The sequence below is a fragment of the Cibotium barometz genome, chromosome 10 (genome assembly GCF_041138505.1).
Source record: "Cibotium barometz isolate CiBa-2024 chromosome 10, ASM4113850v1, whole genome shotgun sequence".
In the NCBI taxonomy this organism is placed as follows: domain Eukaryota; kingdom Viridiplantae; phylum Streptophyta; class Polypodiopsida; order Cyatheales; family Cibotiaceae; genus Cibotium; species Cibotium barometz.
In genome coordinates, this window is record NC_141055.1 from 15,588,592 (window position 1) to 15,613,936 (window position 25,345).

Below are 25,345 nucleotides of genomic sequence, written 5' to 3' on the forward strand. Positions count from 1 at the left end.
ATTTGGAATTCAATCATTTAGATGGGAAAAGAGAAATTCCTAGCATATTGGAATTATTGGATATTTTATTTAAATTCAAAGATAAATTTTAGATAAATTTATTTTATCTATGAGAAATATTTAAATGATAAAAGAGGAATTCCTATGACATTGGAATTCAATCATTTAAATGGAAAAAGTGAAATTTCTAGCATATTGAATTAGTGGATATTTTATGAATTTATTTTATGAGAACTATTTGATGATAAAAGAGGAATTCCCATGACATTGAATGCAATGCAAAAAGAGGAATTCCCATGATAATTGAGGTCCAAGAAATTAAATGAGAAAAAGAGAAATTTTTAGTATTAATTATCAAAAGTGAAAATATGGGTAGAATTCATTTCTGTAAATCCCATGAATTCTTTTATTCAAAAGAGGAATATCGAATATAATTCATTTGAGGAATTGAGAAAGAATATGAAAATAGTCGTCGAGAAAAAGAACCTTTATTTAGGCCAAGCAATTGGCAGAAATTTAGAAAAAGTTCCATTATCGGTTATCGAAGTAGAAAAAGCTACTAAATGGGAATATGATGTGGAATGGATGTGATAAGATGTAAATGGGGTGCGATAAGATGTGAATGGATGTGATAAGATGAAAATGGGATGTGATAGGATGTGAAGGGATGTGATAAGATGTAAAACGGGATGCGATAGGATGTGAATGGATGTGATAAATTGTAAATGAGATGTGATAGGATGTGAATGGATGTGATAAGATGTAAATGGGATGTGATAAGATGTAAATGGGATGTGATAGGATGTGGTGTAATAAAAATGAATGTGGATGAGATGTGAAGTAAATGGATGTGGATGTGGATGTAGATGTGTATATGAAAGAATGGATGTGGATGTGTATGTAAAAGAATGGATGTGGATATGTATGCGAAAGAAGGGATGTGGATGTGTATGTGAAAGAATGGATGTGGATGTGTATATGAAAGAATAGATGTGGATGTGTATGTAAAAGAAGGGATGTGGATGTGTATGTGAAAGAATGGATATGGATGTGTATGTGAAAGAATGGATGTGGATGTGTATGCAAAAGAAAGTGATGTGATGTGTATGTGAAAGAATGTGATGTGATGTAAAGGGATGTGGATGTGTATGTGAAAGAATGCATGTGGATGTGGATGTGTATGGATAGATGTGGGTAATCGTACATGTGAATGATTGGATGGATGTGGATGAATGAGATGAGATGTGTATGAATGAGATATGATGTGGATAGATGTGATGTGATGTGATGTGGATAGAATGTATGGGATGGGATGGTGATGAGAATGAATGTGATGCGATGGATGTAAATGGATGTGATGTAAATGAATGTGATGGACGTGAATAGATGTGATGTGATGTGAATCGGGATGTGAATGAATAAGATGTGATCTCATGTGAATCAGGATGTGAATGAATGAGATGTGATGACATGTGAATCGGGATGTGAATGGATGAGATGTGATGTGATGTGAATGGATGAGATGTGATGTGATGTGAATGAATGAGATGTGGATATGGGTAGATGCGAGTGGATGAGATCTGATCAGGATAAATGAAGAAAGATGTGATGAGATGGAAAATGATGTGATGAGAATGGGAATACATATGAAAGGAATGTAGATTAAGTAATGTGGATTGATGTGGAAAGATGAGAGTTCGTTATGGAAACTATATTTATGACATGTTTTTAAATGACTGTTTTATGTCAAGAATGCTGAGGAAGCATTTTGACCGTCTTGTGAATGAGGTCCTGGAGACCTAACTGATAAAGTTGTAACAGCTAGACGGAGATTCAATGGAGGACGTCTCGTGTAAAGTTGACCAACCTCGGTTCGATTTAAATGGTGAGCTTTCGGTACGGTGGATGAGGGACCAAGGAAGCGGCCTATGAGTGAAGTGCTAGGTGATCTGCAAAAAGGATCCTAGAGGGTGCTGACCATACGGTGCTCGGGCTCTGGATGCCGAAGATACCCACACGTGCATCAAGGAAGATATTGGAACAAGGAGTAAGAGTTGTTTTCTGAAACTGGGCATGGATATGGTTGATTGACCTACTGGTCCTCAACGGATGAGTCTATGGATCTTTTATATGGATCTGTTGGTTGATCTTGCTGATCTTCACCGAAGATTCCATTTTGATTTTTATAAGTGAATATATTGCTGGGGTACTATGAGCTAGGAACTATCGAAAAGGCCCTTGAGTGGACAGGTGAGCGTTCTGGTTGCCAATGATGCCATAGGTACACCGATGAAGGAATGATTGGAAATTAGGATTCAACTAGATATTTTGGAGGATTATGATTAGTGACACTATGGTTTCATTAAATGATTGTTTTAAAGATAGCTGAATCTGTGTAAAGGCAATTTCATATTGGGTGTGTAAGTGGTGTGACTAGTTTTAAGTTTGCATGAATATCCCGCTAGGGGGCCTGGGAACTCTTTTCCGTGGTACCCGGGACAAAACCTAACCAAATTCCTAATTGGATCCCATCACTACAGTGGTTGGACAGTTGGATAACCCATGGGATTTGATGGGGTTAGGCTAGACTGATGGATCCCTAAAATGAGACTCAAATCTGTTATGGTACGATAGATGAAGTAAATCCCAGATAAAAATTGTTCTATGGAAAAGAATCAACGGCTGTGCCTCTATAATGAGGAAAAAAGTGTTGGTCTCTATGATCCAAGTGCAAGTTTCTTCCTTGATCTGACCAAGTAACTTGCAGGTTCGGTTGGATCAGTTTGGTCAGTGATGACCTTGACTACATTAGAGTAAAAATACCCTAGAGGAATCGCTCGTGCTTTCTGGGCGAGGGAAGTTTTTTCGGGTTCGATTTTGGAAGAACCGAGGGATTAGTCTCTCATCCGGATATCCATGGGTGAGGCCCCGAGTGAGAGACCCTTCCCACACAAGAAGTGCTACTTCCGCTGCTAGCACCCTCGAATTCGTTGCGTGGAGGGGGCAGGGATCTTTCAGCAGGCTTAGATGAATTGAAGAGGGCATTAGCTAGTGCACCTACCTTGAAACCACCAAATTGGGATCTCATGTTCCATGTGCATATCGATGCATTAGACTTCACAATTGGGTGTGTTTTTGCACAACCAAGAGAGCATAAATTGGACTACTCAATCTACTTTATGAGTCAACAAGTCAATGAAGCTGAGATGAATTATACTACAACCAAGAGGGAAGGACTAGCCATTTTGTACGTAGTGAAGAAGTATAGACACTATTTGTTGGCTAATAAGTTCATTTTCCTTGTAGATCATCAAGCTTTGTTGTATCTTGTCTCAATAAACCTTGCATGACTGGTTTGTTGTTGCTATTGATGGAGTTCAACTTTACTATCACAAAAAGTAAATGTTCACAACATGTGCAGGCGGATCACATGTTGAGAATTCGTAATGGAGAGCCTTCCATCCACTCGTGTTGATGATGAACTACTAGATGCTACATTATTCAAATTAGATCTGGTACCAGAGTGGAGTGAAGAAATCTCTGAGTATCTTTCTTATGGATTCCCATAGGACAAGCCATTAAACAAGGATAGGATACGATGAGTTATTAAGTTGGACACACCTTACCAACCGATATAGCTGGTCAACTGTATAAGCTAGGCAAAGCATTACGCGAAATATGGACTCTCATTTTTTTCCCTCCACACCTCCTCTCTCTATAAAAACGGGCTCATGGTAAATTTTTTGTTGCAAATCAACTCAGAAGTGAGTAGAGTTTGGAAATTTGGAATCTACTCTTCGATAGCTTTCCAATGATATATAGCATGATGGGCAATTTTACATATTAAAAAAGTTTCCAAATTGGTGATGATGTGGCATGTTACATGCCATGTCATCACCAATTTGGGGACTTTCTTAATATGCAAAATTATCCATGTAACATGACACATCATCACCAATTTGGATTCCAAATTTCCAAACTCTGCTCACTTCTGAGTTTATTTGCAAAAATTTCACCATGAGCCCATTTTTCTAGAGAGAGGAGGTGTGGAAATCCTTAAGGAGAAAAAATGAGAGTCCATATTTCGTCTAATGATCACGTGCTAAGAGGGTGTGTCAAGGAGGATGAGCTCCTGACCATTTTAGAAGAAGCTCATAGTGGAATCTCCGATGTTAATTTTTTAGGCAAAGTAACATCAAGAAATATTTTGTAAGCAAGGTTATGGTAGCTAACCATGTTTGGTGATGCCATGGAATTTGTTACACTTTGATGAATACCGTTTCTTTAATATACTCTATGGACAAGCCATAATGCCTTTGGTATTGATCATTGTGCAATAACCTTTTGAGAAATGGGGAATAGACTTCTCTAAACCCATTAGCCAAGGTGCATGATAATATATAGAAGTATATAATCGTTGCCACCAAATATTTCACAAAGTGGGTATGAAAGCCACATGAAAGTCAAGTGCTCGTACAACTGCTAAATTCTTATATGAGCATATCATATCAAGGTTTGGACGTCCCCTATAATTGGTTTAGCAATAAGGGCTCCCATTTTATCAATGAGGTCATTGAACATTTATTGATTGGATTTTTGTTGGTGCACTGAAAGTCATCACCATATTAACGTCAAGCCAATGGTCATGCAAAAGTACTAATTAATTTCTTTGTGGTATCCTGATCAGGACTATAGAACCCAATCGTAAACGATTGGGCGCATAAGCTAACAATAGTCAATGTGTGCCTATATGACTTCCTATAAGGTAGCTATAGGACAAAGTCCTTTTTGGCTTGCCTTTGGGATTGAGGCAGTGATGCCTATGAAATATTTAGTACCTAGCATGAGGATAGAAGTGCAAGAATAGGGAGAACAATCTAGCTGAGAAGTTGATCAAATTAGAAAATCCTGATAAAACTAGAGTAATTTCTCTCCATTGGATGATAGTGGAGAAACTCAGATGCAAACGATGGTTTGACCAAAATCTGAAATCTAAGAAGCTATAGGAAGGAGACCTTTTACTTATGTACAAAGTCGGTTCTTCTAAAGAGGAAAAAGCTCACCTCCCAAGAAGCGGCTAGGGCCATTTAGAGTTGTAGAGCTCACCTCCCAAGGTGCGGCTTATGTCGAGATCATTGATGGACACGAGATATAGGGCTACATAAATGTTAATAAACTCAAAAAGTACTGTGGACCCTAACCCAAGACATGTTAGAACAGTCACACACAAAAAGAAACTAGAAAACCTAAAACAAGAGAGGCTCAAGAAAGAGGCACAAGATGAGGCTAAGGAAAGGGAAACCAAAGCCAAGGCAAAATAGAATGGGTTGACATTCCAAATAAATATGGCTACTCTAACCTTGATCGAGGAAGAGGACCGTGAGCTAGAGCTTCCTTATCTCAAAGTTGGACTCTGTATGGAGGGAAAAACAACCAATCTCACGAGACGATGATTGATTTGGGAGCAAGTCACAACTTACTCTCATATAAAACATGGGTGAAATCAGAGAAGTCAAAGTTAGAGTCAACATTAGCCAAAGCTAAAAGTGTGCATGCAAGAACAATAGGGGATTTGTCCACCAAAAATAATCCTTGGTCGTGTAATATTTTTGTCATATCTGTAGGTATGTTGGAAGAGGAAATGCTGCTCGGACGAAGTTGGATCTTAGCTATGGGCTGTGAAGTGAATTAGGAGAAAAGGACAACACACTTTATCATCTGGGGGATGTAGATATATGTTGCCATTATGGAGTGCCTTAAACTCGAGCAACAATCTAAATTCTGAACAACTGAAGCCACCCAAGATGTTATTATGTCTTCCTACACCAAAAGCACCACAAGCACCCTAAGAAAAGGAAGTTAGAGCATCAAGGAAAAGTAAGACAACACACCTCTAAGAACTAGCAGCCTCATATTCATCAATGTCGGAGGGTACCCAAATGACTGGTAAAGGTACATGGATAATTTGAAGCAAATAGAAAGATATGTTTACCCAAACAATGAACCACTAAAGTGAAGCCATCCATCCTACCAACCACCCAAACTACCACATTTGAACCAGTTAAAAAGGGTTGGTTTAAGAAGGGTTGGAAAAGGAAATGAAGGTAAGAATGGGTTCCTCTCAAAAACACCACCCTCCCAAATCAAGGACAAAAGAAGGTGTGGGTACCCAAAAAGCAACTAAGTTGAAAAATTGACCTCACTAATTCTGAGAAAGATCGAGATTAGATGGGATTGGCAAGATAAAAATCAATGCCCACCAAAGATATGACTGAGAAGCCACAAGAACCTAAACAAAAGCCCTAAGAACCTTCCCAATTTAATGCCACACACGATGCCAATCACAAACTTGGGTAAAATAGGTGAATTACACAATTCCCTGCCCCAAGGACAAGGCTATCATAGTAGCCACACAAGAATACATGGCCAAACAAAAACTGTTCACACAAGAACCTATTAGAAATTCAATGGACTGGCTGATTCAATGGATGGAGCAAGAGTATCTATTGTTCATAGAAGAATTGTAGATGTTACATCAACACACCTCTTCTACAACAAGAGATTCATCTAGATATGGTTGGGCCTAACAAATGGAGTATCATGCTAGTAAATGAATGTAAATACTCCAAAAAATAACTTGGAGGACTTACTTGCTAACAATTCTAACATTTACTAACACCCTCTGGAAATCACTTCACTTACAACCCCATCACATTCTCCACCGTGATTCTGCAGAATCACGACCATGATTTTTGATGTCCAAAATCACGTCACACAACAATTTTCCACATTCATCCAGAAAGCCATAAATTATTCCTACAATGCATCATGATCCAATCTGGACCTTAACATGGCCATAACCTCACAGTCCTATCACCATGATTATGCACGAATCATAGTTGTGATTCACACCTTAGAATCATGCCACAAGGGGTGAGCCAAAAATAATATATTTTGAGTCCTTAGAATGTTTTGGGACTTGTAAGGTCGAAATTGCACGATTTTTAATGCTTCTCCTTTGATGTGATTGCATCATGATTCACGGTCGTGATCATATCCATTGATGACGTGATCATGCCAATCGTTTACATGATCACAACCCATATTCCAATGTTTCACATCATTGAACTTCCAGCCACCTCGTGATCCCCTTGGCTATAAATAGGTGTGTGATTTTTCTATTTGCATTGTTTTCTCTATCTTCAAAGTTTTCATCTCCCTTTGCATTCAATTGTGCTTGTTCATGCCTACTATTTACACACCATCTGATTACATCAGCAACAACCTTCAGCAGGTAGTAGGACATTGTTGCTGATTACATCTTTGCTAATTACATCAGCAACAACCTTCAGCAGGTAGTAGGACATTATGCCTTCTCTTCTTTCTTTTTTAATATTTCTTCTTGAAATATATTGATTGGTCGTTTTTATCGCCAATCAGTCAGGTAGGTATGAACTTTGGAAATCTTCTTGAAATATATTGATTGGTCGTTTTTATCGCCAATCAGTCAGGTAGGTATGAACTTTAGAAATCTTCTTGAAATATGTTGATTGGTGGTCACATCACCAATCACTCAGGTAGGTATGAACTTTGGCAATCTTCTCTTTTCTTCTCTTTAACATCCTCTCCTTCCATGGCTGCACATCACTAATTGCCTAATCTCTTAACACTCTCCTCATTCCTCACATCTAAAAAAAATGTGGTTCCTAAAGCTATGATTATGCACTCTACATAATCAGGACCCCAACTAACATTAGATAAAAATCACGGTCTCAACTAACATTACTGCATAATCACGATCGTGATTATGTAGTTTGCATAATCATGGTCCATGCAACATGTCAAAAACTAAAATTAACCCTTCCATAGTGACATTCAAGGTGCTAATGATGGATCTCCTTCGTAATCAATGAAACTTATTTTGCTGTCATGATTCTATAGTCTACGAAATCACGACACGTGATTACCATGTGACATGTCACAATCAAGTCACGACTCTATCTTCCTCAGTACAAAGGACCCACTTTTTTGCTTGCCTCTACTAACTACAAAATCAATAATCACACTATATCATTATTGTACTTCAGAGTAGTCTACAAAATCACTTTCCCTATCACTAATTATACTACCACATCACCAATCACAATTGTTGAATCATGACCGTGATTGCTACATCATCTCTACATAATCATGACGCCAACTGTGGTGGCTGCACAATCACAACCATTAACTCTTCATGAACAACTCCAATTATTAACCCTTGACACTGCTAAAAGAGAGTAAAATAATGAAAGTTGTCAAGCTGTGATTCGGCAGTCTACTGAATCACGGGGTAGTGAGATGATTAAAAATCCAAAGAGCTGTAATTCATTCCCCATTGTCCCTCATAGTTCTGTGCTAACACAAAATTATAACATGTAAACTCTAACAAGGGAACATGGTGCTCCTACCAGTCAATGGAGGGATAAAATATTCTTTGTTTCAATATCATTGGCAAGAAAGGATGTCCCTAATAAAAAGGTTTACTTTTAGTATTGTTCACCCCAATGCATGTAGTTGGCGAATGAAACCATGGAAGGAGAATTTGGATGCAGTTAGTGAATGACACTAAGGTAAAGGATCAGTTAAAAATGCAGAGAGCTACAATTCATTCCCCACTGTCCTCATAGTTCTGTGCTAACACAAAATTCTAACCTGTAAACTCTAACAAGGGAACATGGTGCTCCTACGAGTCAGTGGAGTGATAAAATATTCTATGTTTCAATATAATTGGTAGGAAAGGATGTCCATAATAAAAAGGTTTACTTTAGTATCATTCACTCTGATGCATGCAGTTGGTGAAGGACACCGAGGTAAAGGAGAAGTTGGACCAAATATGGCTCGGTAATCTAGTAGAGGCAGTGTAGTGTAGGGTCAAGACCAAGCTTTACACATCGAGTTTCTAGCATCATACCAATAGGGCTCCAAGAGATGCATGGTCATAGGTACTGAGATGGAACCAAGAGACCCATCTTGATTATGGAGAAGCTCAGGCCCTTCGGCCACACCCTTCTCCAAGGCCTACACGGTTTCCTCCATGATTTTGCAAGTTAAGCCACTAGACTGATGCCACAACATCCAACCCTATTTTACAGGATACATTATAGCCAAGCGGGTGTAGTCCACGAGCTTTAAAAAGGCCTTTTCCATTGACTAAAATGAAAATATAATAGGGTGGATCAATACCTAAAGCAGGGAGAGTGGGAAGATTATGAAATGGAAACATACATCTCCAACCTTAGCATTCTCTCTACCCATATGATGGAGTGCAACTTTCATATACAAGTTTTGCCAACTAACTCAAATTTAGGAATTTTGGAAAATATGCACAATTTTGGGACAATTCTTTGTTAGATCCAATACAATGTTTACTATGCGATATGCAAGATTTATTATTGGATGTTCTCAACAAGCATTTGAATAATGCGATATGATTTATGTACTATTGTACATTTGTAATAAGTATATATGATGTTGGTGGGATGTAAATTTGCCTGCACACACACACACACATGCACACCAAGAATTAAGTTTGTTTATATCACATAGCCTCCTGTTGACCATCAAACACAAAAACTTTAACAAAGGATATTCAGTGTAGCTTTAAGTTGTAAGAAAGACTAGGTGATAGAATTAAAAAGATCACCATCTGTATTGAATTAAAATTCTTGAACAATGGGTGAACCATAAATCTAAAAGCTTAAGAAAGCCTTACAATCTGAATAATGATTGAACTATGAGTTTGGTAGCTTCATACAACATTGCTAAAAGATTACGAAGCTAGTTGCCCATGTGCTAACAAATCATTCTTGCTCAACTACACTGACGTGTGATGGTGCCTCACTTTCATGTTGATTCAATTGATTCTGTTTGGCCTTGAGTATTATAGCCTTTGGAATCTTGATTTTCTCTAGAAGTCATCCACCCTTGGGCTTCCATGCCCAAATGATGCAGCTAGTGTCTTCCTAGCACTGAGGATCATTTCTGTTCTCTCACCAATACTTGTTCCAGCAATCCTTATAAACCTCCACATCACTTGCATTCTTCTTCTTTGAAATTGGTGCCCAATATTGTATTTGAACTTGTAGGTAGTTTATCGAGTTGTTGTTTTGATCAACATCACTTGTTGTCACTCCCAACCATATTGGGTAATTTGCATCACAAGGTTGTACAAGCACAAAATCTCCTTTAGACACATCAAGAGTCAGGTTGAACTCTTCAGCAGGTCTGTTGCGCATTGGACCACAATAATGGTCCTCATTTACATCAAACCCTTCATCTACATTATCCTCCACTTGAAGGTTAAGAGGCTCAGATTTTTCGCATACACTTCTTGGCCAAAAGTCATGAAATCCAATGTCTTCCCTTGCACTAGGGGTTTGCATGTTTAGCATAAGATTCTCCCAATAGGCAAGGACCGGATTGATCCACTAAGCATAATCACTTTGGTCTCTTTTCTCTTGCAAGTGCTCTTTCCACCAATTGACATGTTTTTTAAAGCCCTCCACAACCTTCTCATTTTCCTTAACATACTCAAAGGGTGGCAATACTTTTGGAAAACCTTTAGGAAGCTTGGGTCCTCCCTGGTCATTTCTCTTCCATAACTCTATACCGCTTTCTGGTAACCAATCAACATTTTTGGGGTGTACTTTGTATTGCATCAAAGGTATTCCATCACTCATATAAAACCTGAATTGCAATGGCTTTGAATGTCCAATCAAGCTATCGGCTCCATCATGTAAGCATCTCTTGACAAAGCCTTTGAAGTCTGCCACCTTTTGTAGGAGAAAGGGTGCTAGATGCATGCTAACACACTCATTAAAGATCTTCATCAAATGTGGAAATGTGAAAATGGTTTGTTTCCTCAACTTCTCAGAGAAGCGACTAAACAATGCATCAATATCTTCATGAGTATGACCAACCATAAGAAAACCAAGCTACACCATGTCAAACACTCCTCGTGCAACCAATAGGGATAGATAGGCAAATACATAACGATTCTTATTTTTAGAACCACAATTGTCAAGTTGCAACAATAACGTCCTTGGCAATCTCTTGAAAAATGTCCTTGAATTTGATGGCATTAAACTTGAGGCATTGCCATTGCCCCTATCTTGCACATGTGTGTTAGTATGAAAGACTGACTGCATATGTGAAGAACAATTTTCCTTTGTATCCACATTTGTTTTTACATGTGTCTCTGCATCTGCATCCTCAATGCTCTGCTTGCAATATGCGTTTCTCTCCTTCAGCACTTCCATATGCTGATACAAGGCCATAGTAGACAAAACACAATTAAAAAGATCTGTTCGTGGTTTTGCATCTGAGTTTTGTGAGCTCAAGTCACCATACATGTGTTGCTCTCCTCTTTCTAAGTTTCTTAAACATTTTGAGAGAGATGAAATTGTGAAGTTGGGATCACTTGGCCATAACCCCAATGCAAAGTGACCAGAAGCTCTTTGTCCATGTCCATGAGTGAGCATTCCTATTAAGGATACTGGAAGCCTCTCAACCCCATTGAGAGATTTAGGAACTGGTTTAATTTGTGGTATGGCAGTCTTGCTCTGGTCCATCTTATCATGTATAATACAAAAATACCTGTTTGGGTTCATTTCGGAAGAGCTCCTCCAAGCATAGTATAGATTTCTACAACTCATTTGCTGTAACACGTGTGCCCTTCTTTGTGCCATGTATCTGGCACGCTCCTCTTGATTTTTTGTTGATTCCAACTTGACCTTGATTGCCGTACAAATGTCGCATTTTGAGAAGGTGCTGGTTTTTGATAAACTAGCTGTCTTGAACTCTGTGTTCCACAATCTTGAGAATGATGGTTGTTGTGACAGTGGCCAGTATTCGAATGATACAAGTGTGTCATTCACTTCACGCAATATGTCCACTTGTTTGTACATTGCTGGTAGAACACGTTGGGTCTCGCGGGCTCCATGCATAGTTGTCCTTGACCTATGTGGCATTTGATCGGCATTATTATCTATGAAGCCCTGTATGATTGATTTTGCCATCTCAACATGTGTCATGCCCTTCTGTATTATCCCACTGTTGCCATGACTGACATTACATGCACCATTCAAGAACTTCTTTCTGAGCCTATAGAATGTTGACTTACCAATGCCATGCATTACATACCATGCTTTACTACAAACCTTCTTCCCATCAAATGTGAACTCAAAGCACTCGTCATCTTGACCTTGTCTATAGGCCATGCCCATGCAATCCAGTACAAATGTGTATCGTGTACTATAGATCTGTCCCCAAAAGTGTACCCTAGCTTGCATGATTTTGGATCTATCTCCTTGGAATAATTCGTGTTTTTGGCACAATTTTGAGAGTGGGTCGAGTCTACTTTGAAGAAGGAAATCTAAGAGTTGAGACCCTCAAAAGTGACATGATGGAGCATGGTGTTACATACTAATGTACAACATTCAATTGAAGATGCATTCTTAAAAATATCTTTCATTTAGAGTGGCTCATCTATAATGAATGCGCTGCTTTGAGTGCACAAATCCTAGTTGAGTAGTATGTCCACTACTAGAGTCTTATAGAACCACTTTATAGAGAGATTAACAAAATGTTCCAACAACGTAACCTTTTTTTCAAATGAAAAACCAAAACATTATGAGGTACAAGAGATTGCACTTTACAATGAGGCAAGGAATAGCCTTATGTTTTGTAGCTTAAGTGAGAGTGAGTTCACAATAGCCTCTTGGTCAAAGGGCTCACAAGTCATTCACTAGATACAAAAGAGTTTACAAGCTTTATAAGATAGTTCTAACAGGTGAGGAAAGCAATAGCTTTGATTCTACAATACAAATACCATGACAAGCTCTTGGCCAAAGGGCTATTCAAAATGTATTCATGAAACAACGTTGAAGAAACTTATGCAAAAGGGCTCTTGGCCAACAGGGCTATTCAAAAATACATGAAACAACGTTGAAGAAACTTGTGCCAATAGAATAGACGACTAGAGTCTAGAAGAAAAGAATGTGGAAAAACCCAAAATGAAATCAGGCTCGACTCGAGGTTGAGCAAGCTAAGCTTTTTAAAAAATGCTATTTTTTGTCGATCGTGAGTTAGTGGAGTGATTAAGGCGGTTCTCGAGAGTCCCGAGGTCATGGGATCGAGCCAACCGCAAGTTAGTGGAGTGATTAAGGCGATTCTCGAGAGTCTCGAGGTCATGGGATCGAGCCATCTGTGGCATGTAGGGTGTGTGTTATTCTATCTAATTCTAGCCAAGCTTTTCTAAAAATAAAAATAAAAAATGTTATTTTTGAAAACACAAAAATTCAAAACTAACGATGTTTTTCAAATTAGCCTTTCAAATTAGCCGTCAATGATTTTAGAATGGACGTCAAAACTAACGACTCTTTCAAATTAGCCATCAAGCCTGCGCTTCTTCCCTCCTGTTCTGTTTTTTCTCATATGTACCTTTCCTTGACAGGACCACGAAGGCTTCTTGCTTGTTTTAAACATGCCCTTCTTCATGGACGGCGGGCTGCTGCAAGAGCCTTGCTCTCCATATGATTCTTAAAAATCAAATTTTGGAGCTCCGTTGCTCTTCAACAGAAACACCACTTGTTAGGGAGATTCCTGTGGTATTTTTCCCCCGCATCTTCATTAAGGAAGCTACAGAAGATTAGCTGTTTACAACAGCTTGTGCGCAGTGGAAGATTTTTAATTCAAAGCATTATCTAGGTCTGTGAAGCTACAGAAGATCAACATTATCCAGGTGTGTGAAGCTACAGAAGATCAACGTATGCAACTGATCACGGTTTTTGGCATCTATCTAAACCCCTCGTGCTTCTCATGATCTAGAATGTAACTTTCTACTGAGTTCTTGCTGCACGGATCTTCCTGCTGATGAATCGCTGATGGTGGGTGTGTTTGTGTCGGCCTACAGGATGCTTCAAAGTTCATCTCGTCTGGATGCTTCAAAGTTCATCTCTCCCGGGGTATGTGTGTAAAAGAGGACACTCTCAGTACCTTTCTCTCACCCATCGTGGGGTACAAATGGCTAGTGGGATTGCCCTTGGGATGACATGGACCCACTCGGGTTCAAAGTCTCTCCGTCGATTGGTCTCTCTAGATCAATAAAGTCAACGTTAAGCCTCAAAGTTTGTGAATGGGCTTGGAACCAAGCTTTAAGCTCAAATTCAACTTTGAGCAAGAATCTTGTCAAGGAGGCATGCCTTATTGTTTGAGGCTTAAACTTAAGTTTGAGTCTCAAATTATGATGCATGCCTCTTTGAGAGAACCCTTGCTCTAGTGTGAGTTTGAGCATGAGACTCGGTCACATTCCTAGGAAAGCTCACACTTAGGCTCAAACTTAAGTTTGAGAGGAACCTTGCTCGAGTGTGAGTTTGAGCATGAGACTCAGTCACATTCCTGGGAAAGCTCACACTTAGGCTCAAACTTAAGTTTAAACCTAGGCTTCAGACTTATTCTAGATCCCAAATTTGAATTTTAGGAAGGGCCTATTAATGAGGCATGTTGGCTAAGTTTGAGCTTGGGCTTGGGACTTGGTGTAGATCTTAAGTATAATTTTAAGCAAGGGGGCCTATCAAAGAGGTATGCTTGAGAGATTGACTCTCAAATTGAAGTTTGAGCCTAGGCTTGGGACCTAGTATCACACTCAAAATCACTTTATTGTACTCATCTAAGTTGGAGGCTCAAACTTAAGTTTGAGCCTTGGCTTGACACTTAGCCTTTCTTAAACTCAAGAGAACGAGCCTCCTATTCAAGTTTGAGAATGGGCCTTGGGACTTGACCTTAAGCTTAAACTCAACTTTGAGCAAGGATTTGAAGATCCTCGATATCTTGCTTTAACGTTTTAGAAGAAACAAACTCTCATAAACCCCTCAAGATATTAAGCTTGAAATTCAAGCTTGAGTGTGAGACTTGGGGTTTAACCTTGGGTTGAATCCTAAGTTTATGTGCAAGCCCAATCCTCAACTTATGTCCAAAGGTTTCATATGCCTTGTAGCATTGGGCATATAAAACTTGTATCGTTTGTATTTCAATGTAAAAATGAGGACAAAAGATATCCAATATTCTCAATATTAAATCAATATCTAAAATAATCATTAATCTAAAATAAAGATTTGTATGAATTATTTTCTAATAAACTATAATAAATGACACGACCTTTGAAAAATGGCACTTGAATAAGTGCCAAAATTTCTAAATTGGACTGTCATCGCTTCTCGCAACAATCAATGGTTGCGACGACGTGAATGTTTGCAACATCACATTTTTTGCTAGCTCCATGGGTTTTATCGTAATTTTTCATTACCCTTACCCTATGGACATAGCTCCTTTTCTTATTTGTCCCTTCAATGATATCATAGTCAGTGATCATGGCATCATGGTGTCTGTCATCAGAACTATCGCCATCATTGCCCTCTACATCATCATCCTCTTTTTCATCACTTGAATTGTTTAGGCTGTCAGTATTTTTTTGCATGAAGCGATCTTGAATACCCTCATCTCAATAGAAGAAGATTCTGTGTCCTTCACTAATGGTTCACCATTCTCAAATGTGAGTTACCTGATCGGCCAACTAACCAAATTCAGACCTGAAACACAAGTTGAACTTGGATGCAAAGATCCTTCTATAATGACACCCAAGCTACTCTCCCCTAGTTCTCTACAATTTATAGCCTCGTATGGGTGGACCAACAATACTACTCCATTGCCAAGTTTTGTAGATCTATTGTCATCCCAGAGGATGACACTTTTCTCTTTCTAGCTCTCCCTATCTATAAAGTGATCTTCTTGATCAACAAGAAGTTCCGCAAAATTATCCTCTTTGGTATTAGTAATGTCTTTGTCCATAACAAGGTTGACCAATGGCCATTTGATGATGCTTCCAACTGCTTGAGACATTGTTCTTGCATCCATTGTGGCAAATGGAATGAGAAATGTGTCATCAAAGCTTTGTTGAACATGTATTGTTGCACATGTCTCACCAATGAATTGAAAACCACATGTTTGAGATGCATCAATGGAATGAATAACCCCGCGTGCCTTCCTTTGCAGAACCATCAATGAGAAACACTGAAGCACCTTGTTTTAGACCCTGCAATCCCTGAGAAAATCAAGATCTCAATAAGAAAGATTGAAGCGATGTTTTTACGGTAGTACACAAAACTATAAATGTAATTCAATCTCAACATGAGTTCACGCTCCAACCAAAGTTTGAATCTCACCTACCAATGCTAGTTTGCTAGGAGGCTAGGCTCCATCTAAAGCTTGAGCCTTGCCTGCATATGCTAGCTTGTTAGTAGAGGAGGCTCCATGAGCCTCACCACCATATGTTAGTTTGCTAGGAGGCTCCAGTTAAAGTTATTATCCTCACTTGCATAATATATTAGTTTTCAGATGTTAGCTAGAAGGGTAGGCTCCTCCAACAAAAGTTTGAGCCTCACCCGCGGATGCTAGTTCACTTCTAGGAAGCTAAAAGTAAAGTTTGAACCTCACCCACAGATGCTAGTTTGCTTGGAGTCTCCAACCAAAGTTTGTTGAGCCTCACCTTCATATGCTAGTTTGCTATTAAGAGCAGTTGAAGTGATAATCCTCACCTCATGTATATGCTAGTTTCCCAAGAGGTAGGCTTCATCACCCTCTGTATCTGGCCACACTGTTTCATTGGGATATTGAGTCAAGGTATGGTGTCAATTAGCCATCAATGTTTCATAGCTACAAAAGGCAAAGGTGAGCAGCAGCAAAGGCAAAGAGAAAGCAATAGAGAGAAACAATATGCTAGTGAAGAGAATGTGACATGGAAATGAGCAAATGGACATTGGATTTGAGACTCTTTTCCTTCGTGAGGCTCAAACTCAAGTTTGAGCCATTGTGCATTATATAGATTTTAGTTGAATTTTTAATCGCATAGTTTATATATACTTGAACAGGCACAAGCTGGTGATGATCCACCCGCCGCCACTGCAGAGGGTGGACGTGAGCACTACTCATCAGATATTCCGACCGATGTGAGCTCATCTGAGCATGGAGGGAGCATCGAGTCATCATCTGGGTCTGAGTAGTACTCAGACTTATAGTATCACATTCCATATTGAGGATGTGGTTGTATATATTTTTTTGTAAACTGAAGCCATGGGCTACTTCGAGATATGGACTCCCTTGTATATATGTGTGAAATTTTGATAGTAATATTGAATCGTGAATCGATAGTATTACATTCATGTCTGTCTTGAATTGTGTATTGACAATGTATGCATTCATGTCGTTCTTGTCTTAATCTTCCTCGTGGATATGTTCTTCGTGGATGGTCTAATGCACCAAAAAATAATAATCCAGAGAGTGTTATTGGGTGCTGGAATGCTGGAACAGCATTCAGGCACCAAATAGCACTCTCTGGATTTTTTTTTTTGCTCTCTGTTCGCGTGTATAAACGCGTCAGAACTGCTAAAAGTCACGTGTATATACGCAGAAAATCTACAAAACACGCGTGTATAAATGCATCAAATCTGAGAAATACACGTGTATAAGCGCATCTAAAGTAAGAAAACGCGTGTATAGACGCTTGTATCAACGCGTCTAAATGCATCTGAACTGTCAGAATGCGTGTATACGACCGCGTATGAGCGCGTCTGAGCAGTCCTATACATGCGCTTTTACACGCATGTCTCTGGCCGCCACGATGATACACGTGCTGATACACGGGCCCGCTACTTTTTTTCACAAGTCATTTTTAGCGGCTAGGAGCGCGGGTATGAGCCTGATCCCTTGTAGTGGTTCAGATTTCATAGGGTAAGGCCAGTCAAATTTATTGTAATAATTAATGAATGTTACAAAAGATAAATTTACTCCCAAAATAGTACTCATTGGACCACACACATCATTGTGTATGAGTTATAATTTGTGATTAGTTTGATATGTTGTATTCTTTGGTGGGAAAGGTTGCAAATAAAGTTCTCTAAGGATGTATCCTTCATATCTTGGTGGTGGATCAAGGTGAGGAAGATCCTCTAATATCCCATGTTGCTGCAAAAGCATAAAAAATTACCAATAGAAGTGAGGCCAAACCTAGCATGCCATAATGAAACATCTTTTATTTCATTAGAAATGTCTATACAAAACAAGAAAAATCACACTCATCATATAAGTCTAATTTTTGGTACAAATCACTGGTAGTCAAAGACCTAATAAGCACAATTTGTTTGTCATGTTCTCTATCATGGATAATGCATTTATCATCATATAAATTCAACATTAAGACCCCCCTTGCTAGAGTAGACACATAAAGCATTATTTTGTGAATAATTGGAACAAAAATCACATTTTTATAACAAAGATACTCACCACTAACATTAGTAAGAACAATCTCACCATACCTTTAACAAGATATGTTGGCCCAGGTAACAGTGTGACCACTTTGTGCACTCTGTATGTTTGACCATAATTCTTTGAGAAGTTATGTGCTTAGAATCACCATTGTAAGAAATCAACTATCAACAACAAGTGCATTGAGACATGCATCTTGCTTAGGATTATAACTGTGAATTTTCATAAGTGATAGAAAATGACATTAGCTGAGTCCTCTTTCTGAGAACTCTTATCATTGGATGGAATCCTTTTTGGATTCCTTCTTCTTCTTCTTCTCTTTGTTTTGAAGTTTAAATCAATTTTCAATTTCATGGTCAGGTTTTTTGCAATACCATCAAGTAACCTTCTTTGTTTGTTTGGAATCACCCTTAGCCTCAAAAGTTTTGTTGAAATTTGTCTTCTGCTGAAATTTCTTGTCCTTATCCTTGTTGTTAAAGTTTGATCTACTAGAACTCTCAGAGATATTTTTTTAAAAGATTGTTTCTCCTCCTATAATAATAGGAAGCGTACAAGCTTCCACTGATAGGTGAGAGGGACTTGTTTCCTCTTAATGAAAGATGGAGGTAAGTATTGAAACCTAGATAAGATTCAGGCAAAGAATTAAGGGTGATGTTAATCATGTCCTTTTCAAGAATGATTTCTTTAATATTGAGAAGTTTCTCTCCCAAGTCCTCTAAATTTATTAAATGTTCATTCATGGACCTCTTTTCTTACATTTTTATATGTCAAGTTGTCTTCTAAGATAGGCAATCCTTGAATCATTTTTTAGCTTGACACGTAATTCTAAAGTGTTCCAACCAAGCATGGATGTTTTGCAAGAGTTGAGAATCCCATCTTCTTTGTTTAATAATAATTTGAGGAACTTGTTTTGTTGGATCTATTGGCCCTGACCCCTTTGAGGAGTATCGAGATTAATTATGAGAGGGCACGGGACATCACCACTGACACGCCCTCATAAGCCCTTTGTAACAAGGACATTCCTAACCGTAAAACTCTATATATATAGAGAGTAATTTGAACCATCTAATTTATCCTCTTTGAAAAAAATACCAATCAAGTCATTTGTAGAGTTGTTGGCCATGCCTAACTGCTGCTGGAGAATTTGAGAAGCAAAGATGCTACATTAAATCTTGAACTAAAGACAATAGTAGTTGCTATTTAACCCAATAGAAAGTGTTGAAAAATCTAAATTGGATTGTTGATTTGAGGCTTCTATGGGATGATTGGAGACTCCTGAATTGTCGATGAAAAGGTGAAATCAGATGATTGTAGAAATAGGGAATCAGAGAGGCATGATTGAGCAATTGGAAAAAATCATAAATTGGATGATTGGAGAATCATTGAGATCGGATAATTAAAGGTGATCGAGATTAGATGATTGGAAAAGTTCAACCATCAATTTAAGAAGCCGATTGGAAACTCAGAGTGATTGTAGTAAGAAGCTAGCGATTACCAGTGCAATCAGACTATTGAAAAAACTTATAGACAATTCCACTATAGAATGAGAATGATTGTAGGATTGAAGAAGTCGATGATTGGAGAAGTTGCCAATTATTCAAGCTAGCGATTGTAGAAGCCATACAATTGAGCTATCTCTGATTGCTCAAACTAACAATTGAGCTATCTGTGATTGCTCAAACTAACAATTTCTCAGGCGAGCGATTGGAGTGTTAAGCGATTAGATTATATATTTTATCTACCATGTGTCGCATACTGGTGAAGTAGTGGTAATTACCAAAGCTATTTAATGGATGGTATAAGCTACAAGAGATGATGGATATGAGTGTCTACTTGCTATTAATTGAGTCACTTAATGTTGTCGCCTACTTGATTACACCACCTACATATTTGGACTATAGTAGTCAACTATAGAGCTTGTAGTATTCCATGGACTGAGCTCAACACTGAAATCTGTAGGAGAGCAACAAGATATGGAAATCTTGTAAAGTTATGTAGCTTGCTTTAATGTAAGCTTCCATGAACCAATTGACACAAGCTATTGAAAGCTTGAACATAAGCTGTGTGACAAAATTCATATAAATTGGTATTCAGAGACTGAAATTCATAATTTAGTAATTGGGTCTTCAGATGGAAGTACCGCAATTGCATGGAATCGCTGACTTGATTGAGGCCTAGACATGATGGTATTTACCTTATAATTCCAAGGACCGTGACTACCCGTATATACCGAGGGTATAACTGCAGCTCTTTACTGGCAGTATATACGAGTAAATCTAAGACCTTGAAATTATAAGCAAAAATGCTATCCAGATGATGAATTTGAATGTGGTTGATATGATTTTAAAATTCTGGTTAAGAACTGATGAGTTGAATTGGATTCTGATTGAAAAAATGATGATTCTTGAATTTTGGTTGAAAAGTGATAAGCTGAGCAAAACCACAATGAGAATGAATGGGACGAGCCCCTGTGATGATGTTTGTAAAACTGGAATGATGATAATGACTTCAGCAAATCACTATGAGATTAGTGGATTGTGCTGAGACAGATTGCTACTGTTAACACTTGACCCAGTGGATCAAGTTAAGGGATGACAAATTAAAAACCTGTATAATTGAAATTCCCATGGAGGAATGTTCAGATGGAAATTTTGGTCTAATGGACCATTATTGTGTTAAGGATATGAATGATATGATCTGAAAGAATTGTTATCTGATGAGTTCTATATAAGGGATCTTTATCCTAGGATTCTGTTGGGGTTCACCAGACTATAAGGAACCCCAGAATTAGTTGGATCTTAAGGAAAAGAGTTGTCCTCCCCAGTTTGCAAGATGAGGACATCTCACGTTTTTAAGTGGGGTAGGATGCAAGATTCCTCCCTCTAGCTTTTGAGGTGTGCAGGTGTAAGAACCTCCCCTTCTGATCTTATAATTATTCCCCTCTCTGAAATAAAAGAAAGATCCTGTTTTACCCTGTTTTGGCTTGGAGAGAGAAATTGTCTAGAGGGAGGCAATTCAAAATTGAGATATTTTTGGATATAAAAATCCTCCTAGTGTCTAAAATGATTTCCTCTGAAACAGAAATTCAAAAAGAACTTTCCAATGTGCAATTGGAATTAACTGAAAATAGGTATAAAGGACCTTAGCCTAAGGGTCCAGATTTTCAGAAATTTTTGGATTATGGTCCAATTAAGGTTCCTATGGGACTAATAAGATTAATCCAAATGTAGGGCGGAGATAAATTGAAGAATAAAAGAAAACCCCCCCAAAAATGAGTAAATGCTCACATAAGATGAAGAGTGGACTAAGGACCAAAGAAAACAATAAAAAAAACTGATTTTTGACACCCTAGTGTGGGGATCTCCCCTCATGAAGTAGGTGCCTTTTTCTCATCATTACCCCCAATTCTTAATCAATAAAATGAGATATTTTTATCTCTCCTCTCTCCTATTTCAAAACTAGATCCAAAAAGTAAGGTGAACTGACCCAAAAATGGTCAAAAATTGACCAAACTGATCTGGAAAATTCTAGAATCAGTTTGCTTGGTTAGAGGCTCGCTGTTTCCTATAAATAGAAGCCTCCCCCTTTGTAAAAGCTTAATGGTGTTTATGCACTGTTACTCTGTTTTTTTCCTGAGCCATCTACATTGATTTTTTTAATAATTCAATTGTTTTTGGCCTAATCCTCTCCAAAGTGAATTGGTGGCCACTCTTGCTTCAAACAGGAGTAGAACCCTCAATCCCTCACGCCAAAGGAGAGCTTACAAGCTCCATGTAAGCTAATTTTCTTACTTGTTTAATGAAGAATCTATGGTTTTCTTAATTTTTACGTTTTGCAGATGTTGAATTAAATTCAAATGCTATGCCTTTGATAAAAAGGCCACCCCCTTCTCCTCTTTACATTCCAACCTTTCTCAATCCTAGAAAGATTAACTAAAGGATTAATTAAACTCTTTTTATTGTTTACTCTCTTGAATTTAGAAAATTGTGTAGATTAGAGTTCTATAAATCTAATTTGGGTTAATTTAAGTTAAATAAAGAATGATAAAAATGAGAAATGGTCAGCCATACAAAGGAGGTTATGGCAAAATTTTCTAAAATTTTGTGGAAAAGAAAGTTTGTTTTTATGTTATTCCAAAAGAGTAATTCCCACCATTTTTGCATCTAAAATAAATATTCTAATTACTCCATGTACATATTCACCTAATGAAAAGTGTTATTCTCATTAAAATTGATTTTTATACATAGAAAGATGCATAAAGAAAAATTTTTTAATTACAAAAGTGTTATTCTCATTAAAATTTATTTCTATGCATAGAAAGATGCATAAAGGAATTTTTTTATTACAAAAGTGTTATTCTCATTAAATTTGATTTTTATGCTTAGAAAGCTCCATAAAGGATTTTTTTTAATTACAAAAGTTTTAATCTCATTAAATTTGATTTTTATGCATAGAAAGATGCATAAAGGAATTTTTTTCTTATAAAAGCGTTACTTTTATAAAAATTAATTTTTATGCATAAATAGATGCATAAAGAAATTCTTTTTATTTTAAAAGTGTTATTCCTATTAAATTTGATATTATGCATAAATAGATGCATAAAAGATTTTTTTAATAAAAGAGTTATTCCCACTGAAGTTGATTTTTATGCATAAATAGATGCATAAAGAATTTTGATATCATAATTAGAATTCTCTTAAATTTTATGTTTAAATTCTATGTTTAAATTCTATGAGTATTTGATAAATGAATAATTAAATACTCTAAGAGAGAAATTTCTATCGTTTTATATTCACACAGATTATAAAAAGAGAAATGATTAATCGATTCCTCATTGGAGTTCGTAAACTAATCTAGAAATCAGTTAAGTGAATATTCAAAGAAAGAAATTTAGTAAAATAGTAACTGAATTATCAAACCTTTTTGAGAAAGATAGATTAGGAAAAATCTTATCCGACTCGAACCTTGAATCAGACTATGACCAAGACCAAACTCTTTCGTCAATTTTGAGGGAAGAAGGTGTGACGTTTAGAAAAATACACTCAAAACTCCCGCCTAATCTGAAACTAAGTTTGAGACCCTTCGAATTGATATGTGGATCAAGGTTATAGAATTTGAGGAATTCTGGTATGAAATTCAGAACTCTGATCAAGAAGTTTTGGGGATACTGATTCAAGAAATACTCCTTGTATTCAAAAGAAAATCAAAATCAAAACTTGCATAGAAATGAGATGTGATGTGAATAGATGTGATGAGATGCGATGTGAATCAGATAGATGTGAATGAATGGATGGATATGGATGTGTATGTGAAGAATGGATGTGAATGTGTATATGAAGAATGTATATGGATGTGTATGTGAAGAATGGATAAGGATGTGCATGTGGAGAATGGATGTGAATGTGTATGTAAAGAATGGATGTGGATGTGTATGGGAAGAATGGATGTGGATGTGTATGTGAAGAATGGATGTGGATGTGTATGTGAAGAATGGATATGGATGTGTATGTGAAGAATGGATGTGAATGTGTATGTGAAGAATGGATAAGGATGTGTATGTGAAGAATGGATGTGAATGTGTATGTGAAGAATGGATATGGATGTGTATGTGAAGAATGGAGGTGAATGTATATGTGAAGAATGGATGTGGATGTGTGTGTGAATAATGGATGTGGATGTGGATGTGTATGTGAAGAATGGATGTGGATGTGGATGTGTATGTGAAGAATGGATGTGGATGTGTATGTGAAGAATGGATGTGGATGTGTATGTGAAGAATGGATATGGATGTGTATGTGAAGAATGGATGTGAATGTGTATGTGAAGAATGGATATGGATGTGAATGGATGTGGATGTGTATGTGAAGAATGGATGTGAAAGAATGGATGTGGATGCATGTGAAAGAATGGATGTGGATGTGTATGTGAAAGAATGTGATGTGACATGAATATATGTGGATGTAAAGTGATAGATATGAATTTATGGATAGATGTGAGTAGTTGTACATGTGAACGATTGGATGGATGTGGATGAATGAGATGAGATGTTTATGAATGAGATATGATGTGGATAGAAGTGATGTGATATAATGTGGATAGAATGCATGTGATGGGATGGTTATGAGAATGAATGTGGTGGATATGAATGAATGAATGTGATGGATATGAATGAATGTGATGTGATGGATGTAAATGAATGTGATGGACGTGAATAGATGTGATGTGATGTGAATGAATGAGATGTGGTCATGTGAATCGGGATGTGAGTGAATGAGATGTGATGTAAATTGGGATAGATGTGATATGTGATAACACTATCACTAACAAGTTAACTCCATATCATTTCTTTTAATGTGTGATGATTTCATGGGAAGGTGTGACATTGTGTTAGTTGATTTCATGGGAGGGTGTGACATTGTGTTAGTTTTGGTCACGAGCTTAGATGTGGGAGTTATTATTGCATTTCAGTGCAAGAATTTTAAGTCGTTACTTGTGTCTTACTGCTTTATCTTCTTGTTTGCATCCTTGCCTCCTTTTTGTATTTTCTGTACCCCTCTTTTATGCAGTGCTTGCTATTTGTAAGGACGCTCAAATTTGAGAAGCCAGCTTCTTTGCTATATAGTGCATGCCCCTTACATCATCACAATATGTGGCAGATTTTATAACTTTGGTTACTTTCTTTGTGTAGTTAAATTTACCTATATAGTGCATGGATTTCTTTGTATAGGGAAATTTTTCTATATATTGCATGTATTTCTCTCTGTATAGGGAAATTGCATACATGGTACATGGATTTCTCTATATAGGGAAATTTTCCCACATATGAAAATTTCATGGATTTCTGTATAGGAAAATTTTCCTACATAGGAAATTTATTTGCTATTAGGTAAACTATATAGAGAAATCCATGCATTGGGCTTCCTAGTTATCCTATTTAAGGAAGTGCTTCATTTTGCTTAGTTTGCAATTTTCTTAGATATTCTCA